Below are 23,237 nucleotides of genomic sequence, written 5' to 3'. Positions count from 1 at the left end.
ATAGTGTGTAGGGACTAGACCACAGAATTCCACTTGCATAGGTTGTGCAGGGAAATTGGCTGGGATTTGACTAGCCCTAAAATTTCTGTTGTCTTCTCTATATATGGCATTAGTATGAAGTATCTCAGGGCTGTAAGAAGTGAAAGAAATTTAAGATTTTGTCCTTGTTTTTTTAAGGTATTCAGGGTTCATTTGTAGTTTAGAGTCCAGACTTGAGAAAGACTTCAGAAGCCCTCAAGACATAGTGGCAGGGATCTGGTATGTCTGTAAAGCCTATATGTTTATGTAGTAGCTGAGGTAGTGAACCTTAGGGAGTAAGCAAAGGCTTAGGGAAAGGAGGGAACCTTATTCAGAGACTCACATTCCATTAGTTCCCTCATACCAGCCCCTTGGCCTTAGACCACTGTCTCCTTTGGCGTTAGCTACATACCTCCAGCAAGTCAGCTAGGGTCCGTGTCAACACTGTGAGGCAGATACTGACCTTCAACAGCTTCTAATGTTCTGAGCTTCAGTATAATTATCTATAAAATAGGCACAGGTGGAAGTAGAGTTGGCTTCAGTCACCCTAAAAGTTCCTTCCAGGGAAACTTTCTATACCCTGCTCCCCAAGCACCTCATATTGCTCCTCATGGTGGTAATCAGCATAATCAGCATTAATTCTATCCTTCCATGTACACTGTTGTATTTCCCCTATGCAAAGGTAGTTTATACAACAAGTCCTCTTGAATCTGGGCTGGTCTGTGGCTGCTGTGACCAACCAAATAAGGTAGAAGTGCCATTACTCCAGTTCCAAGCCTAGCCTTTAAAAGAACTGGCAATATCTATTTCCTGCCCTTGAAATGATCCTTCTGTGAACCTAGATACCATGTTGTGAGAAATCCAACCAAAAGGGAGAGGCCACATGTAGGTGTACTAGTCAGCATCCCCTGCTGAGCTCCCAGCTGAAATCTAGCATCAGCTGACAACCATGGGAGTGAGCCATTCTGGATGTTCAGCCCAGTCGGGCCTTCAAATGACTATAGTCCCAGCTGTCGTCTGATTGCATGAGAGACACCAAATGAGAACTTTCCAGAAGAGCCCACTCAATCAACAGAACCATGAGAGTTAATAATAAATTGTTGGTGCCAACCATTAACTTTTGTTGTTATTTGTTAGGCAGAAATAGATAAATCTCAGGCCTTTGCTATTGGGTAAATACAGGGCTCAGCAAACTTCTTCTATAAAAGGTCAGATAGCAAATATTTTTGGCTTTGCTGACCATTCATCTCTGTCACAACTATTCAATTCTATATTGTAATGAGAAAGCAGCCAGAGACAAATAGACATGACTATGTCCTGATAAATTTTTATTTACAAAATCAGGTGGAGAGCTGAGGCCTTTGCCGTGATTTCCAACCCCTGGGCTAGCTGGATAAAACAATAATCACAGAGTAAGAAAGACTGATAAGTAGGTATGCCTTTCCAGTAATATTAATCATTTAGCAAAAGTTTTCTGGAAATATGAAGCTTTGACCCAGTGTTTCCCAAAGTGGATTTTGTAAGATAGGCATTAAGGGAGGGAAATGTGCTGTTGTCAAATAATTTTTTAAAGCTCTGGATTAAGTTATATAAGATTTTATGCTGTCAGATTCCTCAGAGTCTTTACAAGCTTATCTCAAAGAAGTACACTGCTAGAATTTCAGATTCAGTGCTAGCCTGCTGGGGGAGAAACTTTAAAATGAGAGAATTTGGGGTGTCAGTTCTTCCTCTGTGTAAAATCCTTCCCATTTCCTGGAGCTGCTGCTATTTATCCATCTTCATTCACCTTCTCTTGCTGTTCTTCTTCAGGTTTACTTTTTCCATAGCACCCTAGCTCCATCAATAATATGCTCGTTGTTATGGGCACTTACCCTCTCCTGGCCTTTGCTTCCCTGTTATGTAAAGGTAAAAATTCTTGCAACAATTGCAATCCAAACCCCCATTCCAAGTTTATGGAGCATTCCCAGCAAAGTTAAGAGTTAGAGTAAAAGCTGTAACAAGGCAGTGTGCCTGTTCTGCTCAAGAAACATCAAGGAGGCCAGTGTGGCTGGAGCAAAATAAGTGAAGGGGAGAATAGTAGGAAATAAAGTTAGAGAAGTAACCAGGAGCCAGATCTTACAGAACCCTATAGACTACTATAAGTACTTCATCTATAGTTCTGAATGAAATAGGAGTCATTGTGAGGTTTGCAACAGGGGAGAAGCATAATTTAATTTAGGATTTAAAAGCTTCACCCTGTATGCACCAAAATACAGAACCTCAAAAAAAAAATGAAACAAAAATAGGCAGAGCTGAAAAGAGAAATACACAAATCCTTACTATAGTCGAGGAACTTCAACACCCTCCTCTCAACAACTGGTACAATTAATAGACAATCATCAAGGATATAAAATATCTGAATATGCAATTAACCATCATATTCTAATTGACATGTATGGAACGCTTAACCCAACAACAGCAGAATGCACTTCTTTTTCAAAAGCCTATGGAACATTCACTAAGATAGACCATATTCTGGTACATAAAACAAGCCTCAATAATTTAAAATAATTGAAATCATACAGGTTGTGTTCACTGACCAAATGGAATTAAACCAGAAATCAAAAAGATTAAGATAACAAATACCCAAACACTTGGAAACTAAACATGACTCATAAATAATCCATTGGTCAAAGAGGAAGTCTAATAGGCAATTTAAAAATACTTTGAACTAACAAAAATGAAAATAAAAATTTGTGGTAAGTATCTAAAGCAGTGCTGAGGAAGACATTTCTAACAGCAACTGCTTACATTAGAAATGAGGAAATATCGCAAGTTAACCATCTAAATTCATACCTCAAGAAACAAGGTGAACAAAATAAATCAAAAGCAAGGAGAAGGAAGTAAATAATAAAGACAAGAACAGAAATCAATGAAACTGAATTCAAGAAAACAATGGAAAAAAATCAATGAAACAAAAAGCTAGTTCTTTGAAAAGACCAATAAAATTGACAAACCATTAGCAAGACTGACAAAGAAAAAAAGAAAAGACACAAGTTACCAATATCAAGAATAAAACAGAGGATAACATTATAGTCCCTGCCAATATCAAAAGAGAATAAGGGAATACTACAAAGGACTCTATACACTAAATACTTTATACTCTTTATATTTTATATACTTTTTAATATTTTATACCTTATAGAATATAAAATAAATTTACACCCTATTTTTGACAACTTAGATAAAATAGATTAACTCCTCAAAAAACACAAACTATCAGAACTCAATCAAGTTAAAATAAGCAATCTGAATATACCTATAATTATCAGTTGAACTGAATTTGTAATTAAAACTTCTCACAAAAAAATCTACTAAACATTTTTAAAACATTAACACTGATTTTACACAATCTCTTCCCAAAAATAGAAGGGGAAAGAATCCTTACCAACTCATTTTATGAAACCAAGATTACCCTGACAGCAAAAAACAGATAAAAACAGTACAAGAAAGAAAGAAAAAGAAAGAAAGAAAGAAAGAAAGAAAGAAAGAAAGAAAGAAAGAAAGAAAACTAAAGAACATCTCTAGTGAACTTAGCTACAAAAATCCTCAACAAAACATTAGGAAACTATATCTAGCAATGTAAAAAAAAAATGTGCACCAGTAACAAGTGGAATTTATTATAGGTATGCAAGGCTTTTTCAATATTTGAAAATTAAATTATATAAATTAACATATCAATAGGCTAAAGAAGAAAAAGGATATGATTATATTAATTAATGCGTTAAAAGCACTTGCCAAAATCTTACATTTATTCGTGGTAAGAACACTTAAAAAAATAGGAATAGAATCCTGAGAAACTTAACAGAAACCCATGGGGGAGGGGAAGAAAAAAAAAAAAGAGGTTAGAGTGGGAGAGAGCCAAAGCATAAGAGACTCTTAAAAACTGAGAAAAAACTGAGGGTTGATGGGGGGTGGGAGGGAGGGGAAGGTGGGTGATGGGTATTGAGGAGGGCACCTTTTGGGATGAGCACTGGGTGTTGTATGGAAACCAATTTGACAATAAATTTCATATATTGGAAAAAAAAAGAAAAATAGGAATGGAGAGGAATTAACCTATAGATCATCTGGGGGAGAATTGACATATTTAATATGCTGATTCTTCTAATCATAGTTTTCTAATATATGACACAGTATGTCTCTTAATATGATAGGAGCATATGCTAAAGAGAATTTATAAAATCCTACAGCTAACATGATACTTTATGATGACAGACTGAATGCTTCCCCCTAAGGTCAAGAACAAGGTAAGGATATATACTCTCACCACTCTCATCCAACATAATACTGGAAGTTGTAGCCATTGCATTAAGGCAAGAAAAAGAATTAAAAAGCCTAGAGATTAAAAAGGAAGAATTAAAACTGTCCCTATTTGCAGATCACATGGTGGTCTAGGTAGGAAATCCAAGGAAATCTATTTTTGAAACTTCTATAATTAATAGGTAGTTCAGTAAAGTCACAGGACACAAGATCAACAAACAAAAATCAACTGCATTTCTATATATAAACAATGAACACTCAGAAAGTGGAATTAAAAACACAATACTACTGATAATCACTCCAAAAAAAAATGAAATGCTTTTGTGTGCACTTAACAAAAATTTGCACAGGATCTGTATGCTAAAAATAACAAAATGCTAATGAAACAAAATTTTAAGACCTAAATAAATGGGGGAGACATACTGTGCTCATGGATTAGAAGATTCAACATAGTAAAAGGGCCATTTGCACCCCAAATGATTTATAGGTTTAATACAATTCTTTTTTTAATGTTTATTTATTTGTGAGAAAGAGAGAGTGCACAAGTGGAGGAGAGGTAGAGAGAGGTGGGGACAAAGGAACTGAAGCGGGCTCTGTGGGGCTCAAACCTATTAACTGTGAGATCATGACCTGAGCCAAAGTTGGATGCTCAACCGACTGAGCCACCCAGGTGCCCCAATACAATTCTTATAAAAATCCATGCAAAGTTTTTTTGCAGCCTTAGACAGGCTTATTCTAAAATTTATATGGAAATGTGCAAGCCCTAGAATAGCTAAAACACTTTTGGTAAAGAAAAATAAAGTGGGAAGTATCACTCTCCTCAATATTAAAGCTTACTATATAGCTACAGTAATCAAGACTGACTGGTATTGACACAAAGGTAGACACATAGATCAGTGGAACTGAATAGAGAACTCAGAAGTAGACCCACCCAAACATGCCAAACTGTTTTTTTTACAAAACTGCCAAAATGTTTCAATGGAGGAAAGGTAAACTTATCAACAAATGGTACTGGAGCCACTGAACATTCATAGGCAAAAAACAAACAAAAAACCTTACACCTTATTTAAAAAAAAAAACACTTAACAGAAGACCATGGGGGAGGGGAAGGGGAAAAATAGTTACAGAGAGGGAGGGAGGCAAACCATAAGAGACTCTTAAATATAGAGAACAAACTGAAGGTTGATGGGGGGTGGGGGAGAAGGGAAAGTGGATGATGGGCATTGAGGAGGGCACTTGTTGGGATGACCACTGTGTGTTTTATGGAAACCAATTTGACAATAAATTATATTAAAAAAAAACATTCAAAATGGATCATGGATGTCAAAGAGAAATAGCATTTACCAATGTCAGGAAGGACTCTAACTTCACAGAAGAAAGCAAAAATCATAACTATGTCAACCACACAATTTCTGCTGCATCTTGGTATTGGAGTTATCAAGGAAAACACAACACAGATAAGAACTAGATGGAACAATGCTTTACTTACAGAAAGAGAAAGCAAGATCAGTTCCAAGAGTGGGTGTTGATCCTTCCTGGCAAACACAGCAGAGCAATTGGTCTGCTTATACCACCCTGCTAGGGACAGATATGGCAGTGGAATTGGCCAGGTGCCATATGATGCACACACTTAAGCAGAAACAAGGAATCAACTGAGTCTGAAACAGGCAAAGATATTCTCACACAAGGTGATAAGCATGTCACAGGCTGTGAGGGCTTCTTAGCTCTTGATAAGAAAGTGTTTCAGGTCCAAGGCTCTGAGTGGGCAAGTCTGGGGAAAGTCTGGGGAAAGGCAACTGCTTTCCCAACAATGTACTTAAATGTGAAATGTAAAACTATAAAACTATTTTTTAAAAGTAGAAGAAAATCTTCAGAGTGTAGTTCTAGGCAAAGATTTCTTTATCTTGACACCAAAAACATGATCCATAAAAAGAAATATTGACAAATTAGATTTCATCAAAATAAAAAAAATGTTCTGCATAAGACGCTGTTAAGAGGATGAATCAACAAGCTACATGTTGGGAGAAAATATTTGTAAACTACATATCTGACAAGGCACAAGTATTTCGAGTATATAAATACTTCTCAAAACTAATGGTTAAAAAATTCCAATTAGAAAAATGGGCAAGATACATGAACAGAGTCTACCTTGAGGAGGATACATGGAAGGCAAGTAAATACACGAAAAGATATTCAATATCATTAGCCATTAGGGAAATGCAAGTAAAACAACAATGAAATATCACTACACTCTTATCCAGAGTAGTTAAAATAAAAACCACCAAAATGCTGACAAGAATACAGAGAAATTACTGGTGGGAATGTACAATGGTATACTCTGGAAAACAGTTTGGTAGTTTCTCAACATGTTAAATATAGAGTTCCCATATGACCCTGTGTTATACAGATGAGTCAAAGATGGCCTCAGTATATTGGCCCCATGTTGTTTATTTCTTCAAAGCCGGCAAGGACCCATTAGTTCAAAAGCCCACCAGTGACAAGCTCTAATTTTTATACATCCTATTTTTTTAAATATAGCCCAAACAAGCAAGTTTTCAGCCATTTAGAGCTTGCCTACTCTGCTTACCCCCACAAAACTGCACCCAACATCTGCTAACATAGAGGATATAAATTCCAGGGCTATAAAGCCCCAAGCCACTGTTGTCCTTTAGAGTCCTCTGGCCCAGAGACTCCCCACCATACTGCTGAGTGACATCACCTAAACATGTAAGCTCCCCGTCTAATCCTCCTCCTCTACCCCTGTAGTTCTCTTGCCCTCTTCCTTTTAATAAAATAAAAAAGGGGACAATTTGAACAAATAGACAGACATTCACAGAGGGAAGATGATGTAAAGATGGCCATGTGATGATGCACGTAGAAATAAGACTGATGCAACTACAAGCCAAGGATTCCCAGACAGCATCAGAAGCTAGGAAGAGACAAGAAAATGTTCCACCAAGACAAAGTCTCACAAGGATCATGGCCCTGACAACACCTTGATTTTGGACTTCTAACACTGTTTCTCAGGACAGGTTTCCTCTCATCATTTAGGTCCCAGCTTAAATATCACCTCTGTAGAGTGGATGACCCTGACAATTCAATCTAAAATGAAACAAAAAATCTCTGGTTGCTTCCTACTTCAGTCACTCTATTGCACTATCTTATTTTATTTATTCACCACACTTACCAATACGTGAACACAGAAGCAGCATAGGTTAATGATATAGTGCCAAATTGCCTGGGTTTGGATCTTGGATCTCCCACTTCCTATCTCTATGACTTTGGGCAAATTATTTAACCATTATGAACCTCATTCTCTTCATGTGTAAAATAGCAATAAGAATAGTATCAACCTCACAGTGTCATGAGGACTAAATGAGTTAATACAGGTATAGTGTTAAGCACAGTGGCTGGTAAGACTCTCTCCTTGTTAGTTCTTATGGTAGCCAGACTCCAAGGTGGCCCTCTGATGATCCCCACCTGCTGGGATTAACACCACGGTTGGTCTGTGTGATAAGACAGCAGTGATGGTATGTCACTTCTAAGATTAGTTTATAAAAGATTTCATCTTTCATCTTGGACACTCTCACTCACTTTTCTTGGATCACTCACTCTGGGAGAAAGAAACTAGCTGCCATGTCAAATAGCTCTATGTGGTATGTTCAAACAGAGGCCTCTGGCAAACAGTTGGAGGGGAACTGAGGCCTTCCCACAAACTCAGGAGTGAGCTTGGAGTGAGGAGGGACAGATTCTCAGTCCCTCATTGACAATTTGACTGTGACCTCAGAAAAGATCCTGGGCTGGAACTATCCAGCTAAACCACTCGTGGATTCCTGAACTTCAGAAACTGTATGAAATAATAAATATTTGTTGTTTTAACTCACTAAGTTTTAAAGTAATTTGTTATGCAACAATAGTAACTCATGAAGCTATAACATTATCTTGTTGGTCTACCTGATTATTATCAACCTACTCTACTCTGTTGGCTTTCTGTTATTATTTTTATTATTGCCAATTTCTGTTTTCTTTGGGTGTAGTTTTCTATTCTTTTTATAGCTTCTTGAGTTAGATACCTAGACTGTTGATTTTTTTTTATCTTTCGTGTGTGTGTGTGTGTGTGTGTGTGTGTGTGTGTGTGTGTGTGTAGCTATGCATATCCCTATAAGCACTGCCTTAAGTTTATCTCATAAATTTTAGTGTGCATTTAGGTATAGTTACAATTGGCTAAATGGACAGATCTTAAATATACTGTTTGATGAGTTTTAACAGATGAATACACTGGTGTAATCAAAATCCTCTATCACCTTAGAAAGTTCCCACATGCCCATTTATAGTTAATCATCCCCCTTCCATTCAGAGGCAACTACTATTTTGAGTAATATTCAATTATGTCAATATGCCACAGTTTACTTACTCATTCACTTTTCAATGAATATTTAAATTGTTTCTATTGTTTAGCCATTCTGAACAAAGCTGCAATGAACATGTCTGTTTAAGTGTTTTATGGACATATGTTTTAAGTTTTTAGTAATTACTTAAGAGTAGAATTACTGGATCATAAGGTAGGTGTATGTGATGGTTAACTTTATGTATCCATTTGACTGGATCATGGGGTGCCCAGATATTTGTTTGGCTAAGCATATTTCAATGTATATGTGAGGGTATTTTGGGATAAGATTACCTTTTTAAATTGAGTAAAGCAGATTGCTCTTCCTCATGTGGGTTAGCATCTACTACTCCATTGAAGGCCTGAAAAGAATAAAGAGGTGCAGGAAGGGTGGATTTCGTCTCTCTGCCTGCCTGCTGAACTGGGATATCAGTCTTCTGCTCTCAAATGGGACTTACACCATTTGCCCTGAGGTTCTCAGAACTACACCACCAGCTTTTCTGAGGCTCCAGCTTGCAAGTGGCAGTTTGTGGGACTTCTCAGCTTCCATAATCACATGAGCCAATTCCTTATAATAAATCTCCTTCTGTGTGTGTATATATATCCAGTTGTTCTGCAACCCTTGTAACATTTGATATTGACAGTCTTATTAATTTTATCCATTTTAGTGTGTGAGTAGTAATACATCTTTATGGTTATAACTTAATGACTAATATTGAGCATCATCATTAATTTTTTTTAATATATGAAATTTATTGTCAAATTGGTTTCCATACAACACCCAGTGCTCATCCCAAAAGGTGCCCTCCTCAATACCCATCACCCACCCTCCCCACCCTCCCACCCCCCATCAACCCTCAGTTTGTTCTCAGTTTTTAAGAGTCTCTTATGCTTTGGCTCTCTCCCACTCTAACCTCTTTTTTTTTTTTCCTTCCTCTCCCCCATGGGTTTCTGTTAAGTTTCTCAGGATCCACATAAGAGTGAAACCATATGGTATCTGTCTTTCTCTGTATGGCTTATTTCACTTAGCATTACACTCTCCAGTTCCATCCACGTTGCTACAAAGGGCCATATTTCATTCTTTCTCATTGCCACGTAGTATTCCATTGTGTATATAAACCACAATTTCTTTATCCATTCATCAGTTGATGGACAGTTAGGCTCTTTCCATGATTTGGCTATTGTTGAGAGTGCTGCTATAAACATTGGGGTACAAGTGCCCCTATGTATCAGTACTCCTGTATCCCTTGGATAAATTCCTAGCAGTGCTATTGCTGGGTCATGGGGTAGGTCTATTTTTAATTTTCTGAGGAACCTCCACACCGCTTTCCAGAGCGGCTGCACCAATTTGCATTCCCACCAACAGTGCAAGAGGTTTCCCGTTTCTCCACATCCTCTCCAGCATCTATAGTCTCCTGATTTGTTCATTTTGGCCCCTCTGACTGGCGTGAGGTGATATCTGAGTGTGGTTTTCATTTGTATTTCCCTGATAAGGAGCGACGTTGAACATCTTTTCATGTGCCTGTTGGCCATCCGGATGTCTTCTTTAGAGAAGTGTCTATTCATGTTTTCTGCCCATTTCTTCACTGGGTTATTTGTTTTTCGGGTGTGGAGTTTGGTGAGCTCTTTATAGATTTTGGATACTAGCCCTTTGTCCGATACGTCATTTGCAAATGTCTTTTCCCATTCCGTTGGTTGCCTTTTAGTTTTGTTGGTTGTTTCCTTTGCTGTGCAGAAGCTTTTTATCTTCATAAGGTCCCAGTAATTCACTTTTGCTTTTAATTCCCTTGCCTTTGGGGATGTGTCGAGTAAGAGATTGCTACGGCTGAGGTCAGAGAGGTCTTTTCCTGCTTTCTCCTCTAAGGTTTTGATGGTTTCCTGTCTCACATTCAGGTCCTTTATCCATTTTGAGTTTATTTTTGTGAATGGTGTGAGAAAGTGGTCTAGTTTCAACCTTCTGCATGTTGCTGTCCAGTTCTCCCAGCACCATTTGTTAAAGAGACTGTCTTTTTTCCATTGGATGTTCTTTCCTGCTTTGTCAAAGATTAGTTGGCCATACGTTTGTGGGTCTAGTTCTGGGGTTTCTATTCTATTCCATTGGTCTATGTGTCTGTTTTTGTGCCAATATCATGCTGTCTTGATGATTACAGCTTTGTAGTAGAGGCTAAAGTCTGGGATTGTGATGCCTCCTGCTTTGGTCTTCTTCAAAATTATTTTGGCTATTCGGGGCCTTTTGTGGTTCCATATGAATTTTAGGATTGCTTGTTCTAGTTTTGAGAAGAATGCTGGTGCAATTTTGATTGGGATTGCATTGAATGTGTAGATAGCTTTGGGTAGTATTGACATTTTGACAATATTTATTCTTCCAATCCATGAACACGGAATGTTTTTCCATTTCTTTAAATCTTCTTCAATTACCTTCATAAGCTTTCTATAGTTTTCAGCATACAGATCTTTTACATCTTTGGTGAGATTTATTCCTAGGTATTTTATGCTTCTTGGTGCAATTGTGAATGGGATCAGTTCCTTTATTTGTCTTTCTCTTGCTTCATTGTTAGTGTATAAGAATGCAACTGATTTCTGTACATTGATTTTGTATCCTGCAACTTTGCTGAATTCATGTATCAGTTCTAGCAGACTTTTGGTGGAGTCTATTGGATTTTCCATGTATAATATCATGCCATCTGCAAAAAGCGAAAGCTTGACTTCATCTTTGCCAATTTTGATGCCTTTGATTTCCTTTTGTTGTCTGATTGCTGATGCTAGAACTTCCAGCACTATGTTAAACAACAGCGTTGAGAGTGGGCATCCCTGTCGTGTTCCCGATCTCAGGGAAAAAGCTCTCAGTTTTTCCCCGTTGAGGTGATGTTAGCTGTGGGCTTTTCATAAATGGCTTTTATGATGTGTAAGTATGTTCCTTCTATCCCGACTTTCTCAAGGGTTTTTATTAAGAAAGGGTGCTGGATTTTGTCAAAGGCCTTTTCTGCATCGATTGACAGGATCATATAGTTCTTCTCTTTTTTTTTGTTAATGTGATGTATCACGTTGATTGATTTGCGAATGTTGAAGCAGCCCTGCATCCCAGGAATGAATCCCACTTGATCATGGTGAATAATTCTTTTTATATGCCGTTGAATTCGATTTGCTAGTATCTTATTGAGAATTTTTGCATCCATATTCATCAGGGATATTGGCCTGTAGTTCTCTTTTTTTACTGGGTCTCTGTCTGGTTTAGGAATCAAAGTAATACTGGCTTCATAGAATGAGTCTGGAAGTTTTCCTTCCCTTTCTATTTCTTGGAATAGCTTGAGAAGGATAGGTATTATCTCTGCTTTAAACGTCTGGTAGAACTCCCCTGGGAAGCCATCTGGTCCTGGACTCTTATTTGTTGGGAGATTTTTGATAACCGATTCAATTTTTTCGCTGGTTATGGGTCTGTTCAAGCTTTCTATTTCCTCCTGATTGAGTTTTGGAAGAGTGTGGGTGTTTAGGAATTTGTCCATTTCTTCCAGGTTGTCCAATTTGTTGGCATATAATTTTTCATAGTATTCCCTGATAATTGTTTGTATCTCTGAGGGATTGGTTGTAATAATCCCATTTTCATTCATGATTTTATCTTTTTGGGTCATCTCCCTTTTCTTTTTGAGAAGCCTGGCTAGAGGTTTGTCAATTTTGTTTATTTTTTCAAAAAACCAACTCTTGGTTTCGTTGATCTGCTCTACAGTTTTTTTTTTTGTTTATTTCTGCTCTGATCTTTATTATTTCTCTTCTTCTGCTGGGTTTAGGCTGTCTTTGCTGTTCTGCTTCTATTTCCTTTAGGTGTGCTGTTAGATTTTGTATTTGGGATTTTTCTTGTTTCTTGAGATAGGCCTGGATTGCGATGTATTTTCCTCTCAGGACTGCCTTCGCTGAGTCCCAAAGCGTTTGGATTGTTGTATTTTCATTTTCGTTTGTTTCCATATATTTTTTAATTTCTTCTCTAATTGCCTGGTTGACCCACTCATTCGTTAGTAGGGTGTTCTTTAACCTCCATGCTTTTGGAGGTTTTCCAGACTTTTTCCTGTGGTTGATGTCAAGCTTCATAGCATTGTGGTCTGAAAGTATGCATGGTATAATTTCAATTCTTGTAAACTTATGAAGGGCTGTTTTGTGACCCAGTATATGATCTATCTTGGAGAATGTTCCATGTGCACTCGAGAAGAAAGTATATTCTGTTGCTTTGGGATGCAGAGTTCTAAATATATCTGTCAAGTCCATCTGATCCAATGTATCATTCAGGGCCCTTGTTTCTTTATTGACCGTGTGTCTAGATGATCTATCCATTTCTGTAAGTGGGGTGTTAAAGTCCCCTGCAATTACCACATTCTTATCAATAAGGTTGCTTATGTTTATGAGTAACTGTTTTATATATTTGGGGGCTCCGGTATTCGGCGCATAGACATTTATAATTGTTAGCTCTTCCTGATGGATAGACCCTGTAATTATTACGTAATGCCCTTCTTCATCTCTTGTTCCAGCCTTTAATTTAAAGTCTAGTTTGTCTGATATAAGTATGGATACTCCAGCTTTCTTTTGGCTTCCAGTAGCATGATAAATAGTTCTCCATCCCCTCACTCTCAATCTAAAGGTGTCCTCAGGTCTAAAATGAGTCTCTTGTAGACAGAAAATAGATGGGTCTTGTTTTTTTATCCATTCTGATACCCTATGTCTTTTGGTTGGCGCATTTAATCCATTTACATTCAGTGTTATTATAGAAAGATACGGGTTTAGAGTCATTGTGATGTCTGTATGTTTTATGCTTGTAGTGATGTCTCTGGTACTTTGTCTCACAGGATCCCCCTTAGGATCTCTTGTAGGGCTGGTTTAGTGGTGACAAATTCCTTCAGTTTTTGTTTGTTTGGGAAGACCTTTATCTCTCCTTCTATTCTAAATGACAGACTTGCTGGATAAAGGATTCTCGGCTGCATATTTTTTCTGTTTAGCACACTGAAGATATCGTGTCAATTCTTTCTGGCCTGCCAAGTTTCAAAAGAGAGATCAGTCACGAGTCTTATAGGTCTCCTTTTATATGTGAGGGCACGTTTATTCCTTGCTGCTTTCAGAATTTTCTCTTTACCCTTGTATTTTGCCAGTTTCACTATGATATGTCGTGCAGAACATCGATTCAAGTTACGTCTGAAGGGAGTTCTCTGTGCCTCTTGGATTTCAATGCCTTTTTCCTTCCCCAGTTCAGGGAAGTTCTCAGCTATAATTTCTTCAAGTACCCCTTCAGCACCTTTCCCTCTCTCTTCCTCCTCTGGGATACCAATTATGCATATATTATTTCTTTTTAGTGTATCATTTAGTTCTCTAATTTTCCCCTCATACTCCTGGATTTTTTTATCTCTCTTTTTCTCAGCTTCCTCTTTTTCCATAACTTTATCTTCTAGTTCACCTATTCTCTCCTCTGCCTCTTCAAGCCGAGCTGTCGTCGTTTCCATTTTGTTTTGCATTTCATTTAAAGTGCTTTTCAGCTCCTCGTGACTGTTCCTTAGTCCCTTGATCTCTGTAGCAAGAGATTCTCTGCTGTCCTCTATACTGTTTTTAAGCCCAGCGATTAATTTTATGACTATTATTCTAAATTCACTTTCTGTTATATTATTTAAATCCTTTTTGATCAGTTCATTAGCTGTTGTTATTTCCTGGAGATTCTTCTGAGGGGAATTCTTCCATTTGGTCATTTTGGATAGTCCCTGGCGTGGTGAGGACCTGCAGGGCACTTCCCCTGTGCTGTGGTGTATAACTGGAGTTGGTGGGCGGAGTCGCAGTCAGACCAGATGTCTGCCCCCGGCCCACCGCTGGGGCCACAGTCAGACTGGTGTGTGCCTTCTCTTCCCCTCTCCTAGGGGCGGGATTCACTGTGGGGTGGCGTGGCCCATCTGGGCTACTTGCACACTGCCAGGCTTGTGATGCTGGGGATCTGGCGTATTAGCTGGGGTGGGTAGGCAAGGTGCACAGGGGCAGGAGGGGCAGGCTTAGCTCACTTCTCCTTAGGTGATCCACTTCAGGAGGGGCCCTGTGGCAGCGGGAGGGAGTCAGATCCGCTGCTGGAGGTTTGGCTCCTCCGCAGAAGCACAGAGTTGGGTGTTTGCGCGGAGAGAGGAAGTTCCCTGGCAGGAACTGGTTCTCTTTGGGATTTTGGCTGGGGGATGGGCGGGGGAGATGGCGCTGGCGAGCGCCTTTGTTCCCCACCAAACTGAGCTCTGTCGTCCGGGGGCTCAGCAGCTCTCCCTCCCTTTGTCCTCCAGCCTTCCCGCTTTCCGAGCAGAGCTGTTAACTTATGACCTCCCAGACGCTAAGTCGCACTTGCTGTCGGAACACAGTCCGTCAGGCCCCTCCGCTTTTGCCCGCCAGACTCCGGGGCTCTGCTTGGCCGGCGAGCCGCCCCTCCGCCCCGGCTCCCTCCCACCAGTCCGTGGAGCATGCACCGCCTCGCCGCCCTTCCTACCCTCTTCTGTGGGCCTCTCGTCTTCGCTTGGCTCCGGCGACTCCGTTCTGCTAATCCTCTGGCGGTTTTCTGGGTTATTTAGACAGGTGTAGGTGGAATCTAAGTGATCAGCAGGATGCGCGGTGAGCCCAGCGTCCTCCTACGCCGCCATCTTCCCTCCGACTCTTGAGCATCATCATTAATTATTGGTAAGTACTCTTCTGTGAAATGTTTAAGTCCATCTTTTATTTTTATTATTGATTAATAAGAGTTCTTTAAATTTTCTGAATGTGAGCCAACTTTCAGTTATATATTTTGCACATATATTTTTCAGTAGAGTAGCTTGTCTTGTCATTTTAATTAATGATGTCTTTTGTTTTGTTTTGTTTTTTAATGATGCCTTTTAATGTCCAGAGATTTTTTAATTTTATGAAATATAGTCATCATTTATTTTCTTTTGTTTTGTTTTGCTTTCCTTTATGCATTTTATTTAAGAACTTGTTGCTTACCTTTCAGTTCACAAAGTTAATCTTCTATGGCTTCTTAGAAGAGGTTTATAGTTTTAATTTTTATATCTAAGTTTATGACCCATTTTGAATTATTTTTGTATATGGGGTAAGAGATGAATCAAGGCTTATTTTTTTCAATATTTATATCTAGGTGTTCCAGCACCTTAGTGCCTTTGTCAAATATCATTTGGTGATATGTAAGTTGGTCCATTTTTTGACTACATTTTGTTCCATTTATCTATTTTTCTTATGTAAATACCGCACTGTTAATTACTGTAGTTTTATTTTAGATATTAAAATAAGATAGTATAAGTTCTCCTACTTTAATCTTTTTTCAAGATATTTTGGCTAGTCTATGCATTTCTATATAAATTATAGAAATAGTCTACCAATTTATACAAAAAAATCCAGCTGAAATTTTAATCAGAATTCCATTTAAAGTAAAGATCTACTACTCTTGAAACCAATACTACACTGTATGTTAACTAACTTGAATTTAAATAAATAATGTTTAAAAATAGAGGTCAATTTGTGAAGAACTCAAATCTTAAAAATATGAAGTCTTCCAAGTTGTGAACATGTTATATCCCTCAGTGCATGTAAGTCTTCAGTATTTTGAGTGTAAAGTATAGAAGACCTACACATTTTTCATTAAATACATGCCTATGCATCTGACATTTTTTATGCTTTTGTAAATATTTTCTTACTTTTCATATTCCAATTGTTTGTTGCAGAAGTACAATGGATTTTTAAATATCGACCTTTTATCTTGTAACTTTGCTATTTTTAAGATTCCGTAGGATTTATATGTAAGCAGTCACATCGATTGTAAAAACACAAACTGCTCAACTTTCTTCCTTCTCTATCTTTTTGCTCTTTATTTATTTGATATTTCTGTATTGCATTTACTAGGGCTTCCAGTAGAATGTTGACTAGAAATGGTGAGAGCAGAAGTTTTCATGTTCTTCGTAGCCTTTAGGGGAAAGCATTTACTATTTCACCATTAAGTATTATTATATTAGCTGTTGGTTTTTCTAAATACCTTTTATCAGGTTGAAGAGGTTCCTTAGTCTTCTGAGATTTATCTTTTCATTTTGAATTGGTGCTGAAATTTGTTAAATTTCTCTGCCTTTGTTGTGATTATCATTTTTTAATCTTCATTCTGTTAATACTAGGAATTAAGTTCATAGATTTTTAAACATTAAAATTTTATTCTTGAGATAACTACTAATGAAGATGTGTAATACCTTTTATATATTGCTAGATTCAAGTTCTTAATATTTATTAAAGATTTTTCTGTCCATGCTCATGAGAGATAATGGTAATTTGCTTTTCTTGTAATGTTCTTGTTAGGTCAAGGCTGGGTACATAATTTGTGCCACCTAGTGAAAAATGAAAATTCAGGGACCCTTGTTCAAAAACCAGGAAAAACATGCTGTTAAACATCAATATTTTTCCTTAAGATATTTTATTACATATAAAATATATTAAGGGTAATTATGATACATGAATAACAACATAAACTTGCAAATTATACAAAATGGAATCATAGTTGTATGTACTACAATAAATAGTATTTATTAATGTGATATCTTGATTTATCATAAGGTTTTACTGGGTTACTCTTTCACAAAATCATTTATTAAATACTCAACATTTATATTTTTAACAACTTCAATTTATTATTTTTTATTTTTTTATTTTAAAGAGAGAGAGAGCATGATCAGGGGAGAGGGGCAGAAGGAGGGAAAGAGAGAATCTTAAGAAGACTCTATGCTCAGCGTGGAGCCCGACATGAGGCTTGATTCCATGACCCTGAGACCATGACCTGAGCTGAAATCAAGAGTCTGATGCTCAACTGACTGAGCCACCCAGGCGCTCCTTTAGAAACTTCATTTTAAATTGTACTAATGAAAGCAACATCTATTTATAGCCTATAATAATATTGAAATAAATTTCTAATAAATTATTTTGAAATAGAAATTGTTTTAAACCTAGAGCTAATGAATTTCAGAGAACAATTTTTCTAAAAAAGATTTAACTTTTCATGCAAATCAGTTTTCTATTAGTCCAAATTTAATTTTAAATGTAAATTTATACAATGGTGTATTATAAAGTAGAATTCTAAAAATGGCCCCTAAAATGTCATGCCCTAATCCCTGGAATTTATATATATGATGAGATACCACTCTTGCAATTGTGTTATCACATAAGGTCACAGTTAACCTTTATTCAGGTGAGCCTAGTCAAATCACATGAGTACCTTAAATGTAGAGAGTTTTATCCAACTAGTAGCAGAAGGGGAAGTCAAAGAGATTGGAAGCATGTAGGGGGATTTGAAATGAGAGATCCCTACTGCCATATCTGATGTAGTGAGAGGACATGTAAGAAGTTTATTTTTTTCCCATTCAGAAAAAATCAGTAAGTCTTGCCCACACTGGCAGGAGGGAGGGGCAGGTTGGTGATAATTATGCTCCAACTCCTCGAAAGGGAGAGTCTACATAAGTTATGTGGAATTCCTTTTAAAAATGATTTGTCTTTTTTCCTTCATTAATTCACTTATCCAATCACTTATTTCTACCCCTAAGGACTCCTACTTGTTTTATACTTTGTGTCATAATCTAGTACTATGTTACTTACTTTGTGTTTCAGATTTTTCTATCTTTGGCCATTGGGAGCTCTCTCAGATTTGCTCCCATGTGCCTTTGACTTTCCCAATCATTTTTCCTAGCACTTCCTTACTTTATGAGACTGCAAGATGCTCCAGGCTCAGTTGTATTTTCTCTGGCACATTTTTAAAAATAGTGAATTAAATCCATTCACATTTATTGATATGAATGATAGGTTTAACTTCAACTCTGTCATGCTATTTTATTTTATATTTGCTGTGTGAATCAGTCACGGTTAAATCAGACAAGTACATTAAGTAGAATGTATGCATGTGTACATTGTGTATGTGTAAAGAGACTTATTGTAAGAATTGGTTTATTCAATTTTGGGGGGGTGGTGGCTAAGCAAGCCTGAAATCCATAGGGCAGGCTCAAACTCCACAGGCACGGGCCAAAGCTGTTGCCAACAGGCAGAATTTCTTCTGTCTTTTAGAAAAACTTCAGCGTTGCTTTTAAGATACCTCAACTGATTCAATTACACCCATTTAGATTATCCAGGATTATCTCCCTTACTTAAAGTCAATGGATTAAGGGCTTTAATTGCATCTGCAAGATCTTTTTACAGCAATACCTAGATTAGTGTTTGACTGAATAACTAACTGGGGGCTGTAACCTAGCAAAATGGACATATGTGAGAGCAATCATGCTATATGTATTATATTTACTGTGTTTTTCTATGTGGTATCTTTTTTTTTTCTTCATATCTGGGCACATTTGTAGCTTTGTTCCAGTGGTTACCTTGATATTACTACCTTTTATAATACCTTTGTCCTCCTTCTATCTCATCTGATTTAATCTTTACTTGATGTCTTTTTACACCCACATGTTCCCTATGCAACAATAAAATAGAATATTTAAAAGTATAATCAAAAGAAAAAATCCAGAAATAAAAGTAGACCTGGATTTTTGAACTGATATGGGTCACCATATACCTGGGAAAACTGACCCAGTATAGTTACACCAAGAAATATCCCAGTGCAACTATTAGACTTTAAAGGTAAAGAAATAATCCTCAGGTCCCTCTTGGCAAAAAGTGAAGTAGCTTCAAATTAATGTAAATAATGTTAGCATCAGACTTCCCAACAGCAAAATAGAAAGCAAGCAAATAGCAGAGTAGCATTTTCAAGAAACTCAAGGAAATACAGTATGAGCCAAAGATTTTACATCCAGCCAAGCTGTCCTTCAACTGTCAATTACAGTATAACCATCATTTATATGATGATTTTGTCTTCAATTACTTCCCTGAATTCAGTCTATTCTTATTTCACAACTTTCATTTTTATATGCACTTAATATGTGCAGATTTTTGTATATTAACTACATCTAATAAAGCTGTTAAAAATTACAAATAAAGAATTTCCATTTTAAAGTAGTTTTTACTATTTTGTGATGCATTATGGCCTTCTTTTCTCTCATGCTTGATTTGGGGAGAAATATTCATCACTGAAATGTTTTTATTTTAATTTTATGGTTTTGTTCACAGTAGCTTTGTATGAATACCAACAGCCATTTTCTGTTCATTTTTAAACAATATATTTCTCTGGACAGCAATAATGGTTGTGTTAGAACATAGAAGCTAATTGGGTATTTTGATTCTAGAGTGTTCTTTTCTGTGGTGCAACGAAGTGAGTATTTTTACTTTGGTTTTGGTGGTGGTTTTGATGATGGTGACGATGATTGTGGCATGTTTTCTGATTCTGTTGTTCTTTTTTGTTGTTTCTGGAAGACTTTTAATTTCTCCTTCTTCCCTTCATCACCAAGTTTCTACAGGGTATTCCTTTTCCAATTTGTCCCTTTTCTCCAGAAGAAATTACTTCCTTATGTGGTCCCAAGAACTTTTTTTAATTAAATTTTTATTTTGAGATAATTGTAGATTCATATGCATTTGTAAGAAATGATACAGAGATCATGTGTACCTTTTTCCCAGTTTCCCTCAATGGTAATATCTTGAAAAAACATAGAAAAATGTCACAACCAGGATGCTGGTATAGATACAGTCAACATACAAAATATCCCCATCATGACAATGATCACTCATATTGCCCTTTTATGTTCAAGCCCACTCCCCTCCTACCCCTACTTACTTCTTAACCCTTGGCAACCACTAATCTGTTTGCAATTTTTAAAATTTTGTCATTCTAAGAATGTTACATAAATAGAATCACACAGCATGTAACTTTTTGAAACTGGCTTTTTTTGTTCAGCATAATTCTCTGGATATTCATGCAAGTTATTGTATCATAGTTTGTTCCTTTTTATTGTATGTATGTACAACAGTTTAATGATTAACTCATTGAAGGATATTTGGGTTGTTTTCAATTTGGGGCTATCATAAATAAAGTTGCTATAAACATTTGTGTATACATTTTGTGTGAACATAAATTTTTACTTTTCTGGAATAAATGCTCAGGAGTATGATTCCTCATTATATAATAAGTATAAGTTTAGTTTTTGAAGAGGACACCAAGCCGTTTCCCAGAGTGGCTATACATTCCCACCAGCAATATATGAGAGATTCGGTTTCCCTGCATTCTCAACAGTATTTGGTATTGTTATTATGTTTTATTTTAGCTGTTCTAATATGTATGTAGTGATATCTCTTTGTGGTTTTAATGTCCACTCTAACAATGGCTATTGATATTGAATATTTTCATGTATAATGTTAGCTGTAGGTTTTTCATAGATGGTATTATCAATCAAGTTGAGAAAATTACTCTCTATTTCTATTTTTCTGAGAGTTTTTACTATGAATGAGTGTTGAAATTTGTCAAATGTTTTTTATGCATTGATTAATATGATCATATGATTTTTCTTCTTTAGCTTTTTGGTGGATTACATTGGTTAATCTTCAAATATTGAACTGGCCTTTTATCCCCGTATTAAATTCCACTTGGTCATAGTATTTAATTTCTTAATATATTGATGAACTCTACTTGCTAAAATATTGTTGAGGATTTTTGTGTCTATATCCATGAAGGATATTTGTCTTTAGTTTACTTTTTTGTATTGTCTTTGTCTGGTTTTGGTATCAGAATACTACTGGTTTTATGAAAAGAAGTATCCCCTCCTCTTCTATTTCTGAAATAGATTATATAGAATTATTGCTATTTTTTTCTTTAAACATTTGGTAGAATTATCCACTGAAAGCATTAGGGCTTGGAGATTTTGCCTTTCTCAGAAATTTAAAAATTAGGATCAAATTTCCTTAAAGAGTTATAGAGCTATTCAATTATCTATTTTGTATTTTGTGAGTTGTGGATGTGTGTTCTCTGATAAATTTATTCATTCTTATCTAAGTTTTCAAATTTATGTGTGCAAACTTGTTCATATTATTCCCCATTAAACTTTTTTTTATGTCTGCAGGTTATAAAATTATATCACTTATTTCATCTCTGATATTGGTAATTTGTGTCCTTTCTCTTTTTGTCTTTGTCAGTGTTTGCTACAAGTTTGTCACTTTCACTGATATTTTAAAGAACCAATTCTTCATTTCATTGATTTTCCCTATTACTTTTCTGTTTCAATATCATTGATTTCTGCTCTTTATTATTTCCCTAATTCTTTTTTTTTTTAATTTTTTTTAACATTTATTTATTTTTGAGACAGGGAGAGACAGAGCATGAACGGGGGAGGGTCAGAGAGAGAGCGAGACACAGAATCTGAAACAGGCTCCAGACTCTGAGCTGTCAGCACAGAGCCCAACACGGGGCTCGAACTCACGGACCGCGAGATCATGACCTGAGCCGAAGTCGGACGTTTAACCGACTGAGCCACCCAGGCGCCCCATATTATTTCCCTAATTCTGCTTGCTTTGGAAATATTTTCCTCTCCTTTTTCTACTTTCTTGAGGTGAGAATTTAGATTATTGATTTGAAATATCTCCTCTTTTCTAATGTAAGTATTTAGTGCTATATATCTCACTTTCAGCCCTGTTTTGTCTGTGTTCCACAAATCTTCATACATTGTATTTTCATTTTTGTTCGGTTCAATGTATTTTTGCAATTTGCATTTTTCTTTTAAATTTTTTCTTGAAGTTTCCTCTCTGGTTCATGGATTATTTAAAAGTTTCTCAATTACTTTCCAAGTGTTTAGAGATTTTCATGTTTTTGATCTTTATTACTATGGTTTTTTCCATTGTAGTTGGAAAACACAATCTGTATGATTTCAACTCTTTTGAAATCTGTTGAGGTTTATTTTATGGCACAGAATATTGTATATCTTGGTATATGTTCTATGGATACTTGAAAAGAATATGTTTGGATGTAGTGTTCTATAAATGTTGATTACATCCTGCCAGTTGATAGTACTGTTGAGTTCTTCTATATCTTTATAGATTTTCTGTCTAATTATTCTACAATTATTAAAAGAGGGATTTTGAAATCTCCAACTCTAATTGTGGATTTGTCTGATTCTCCTTTCAGTTCCATTATTTTTGCTTCATGTATTTTGCAGCTTCATTGTTTGGTGTATGCATATTTAGAATTGCTTCATCTTTTTGGTGGATTGACCATTTATCATTATATAACATCCCCTTCTGTAAAGTTTTTGCTGTGATGTCTACTTTATCTAATATGCGTAGAGTAGTAAAAAGTTTGAGTTGTCCAAAGTATGTTTCCAGCTGAGGTTGAGAAACATAAGGCTCTGCCTTCTTGTTTCAGGTGTCCTACAGTTGATGACCAAAGGATAGAGATGGTAGGAGGCAGTGCAGAGTAGTGCATGAAGCTCAGCCTCTCAGGACTGTTGAATAGAGTTTGAATCCCATCTCTGGCATATGTTAGTGGGGCAGCCTCAGGCAAGTCACTTAACACTCCAAATCGCTTTCTCCCTTTTATAGAATAAAGAAAGTAGATTCTATCAGGATGAGTTGATTTTAGGATCTAAGATAATGA

This window comes from Leopardus geoffroyi, chromosome X (genome assembly GCF_018350155.1).
Source record: "Leopardus geoffroyi isolate Oge1 chromosome X, O.geoffroyi_Oge1_pat1.0, whole genome shotgun sequence".
Lineage (NCBI taxonomy): Eukaryota > Metazoa > Chordata > Mammalia > Carnivora > Felidae > Leopardus > Leopardus geoffroyi.
The sequence above is the reverse complement of the archived record's forward strand: the minus strand, read 5'-3'. Positions refer to the sequence as shown.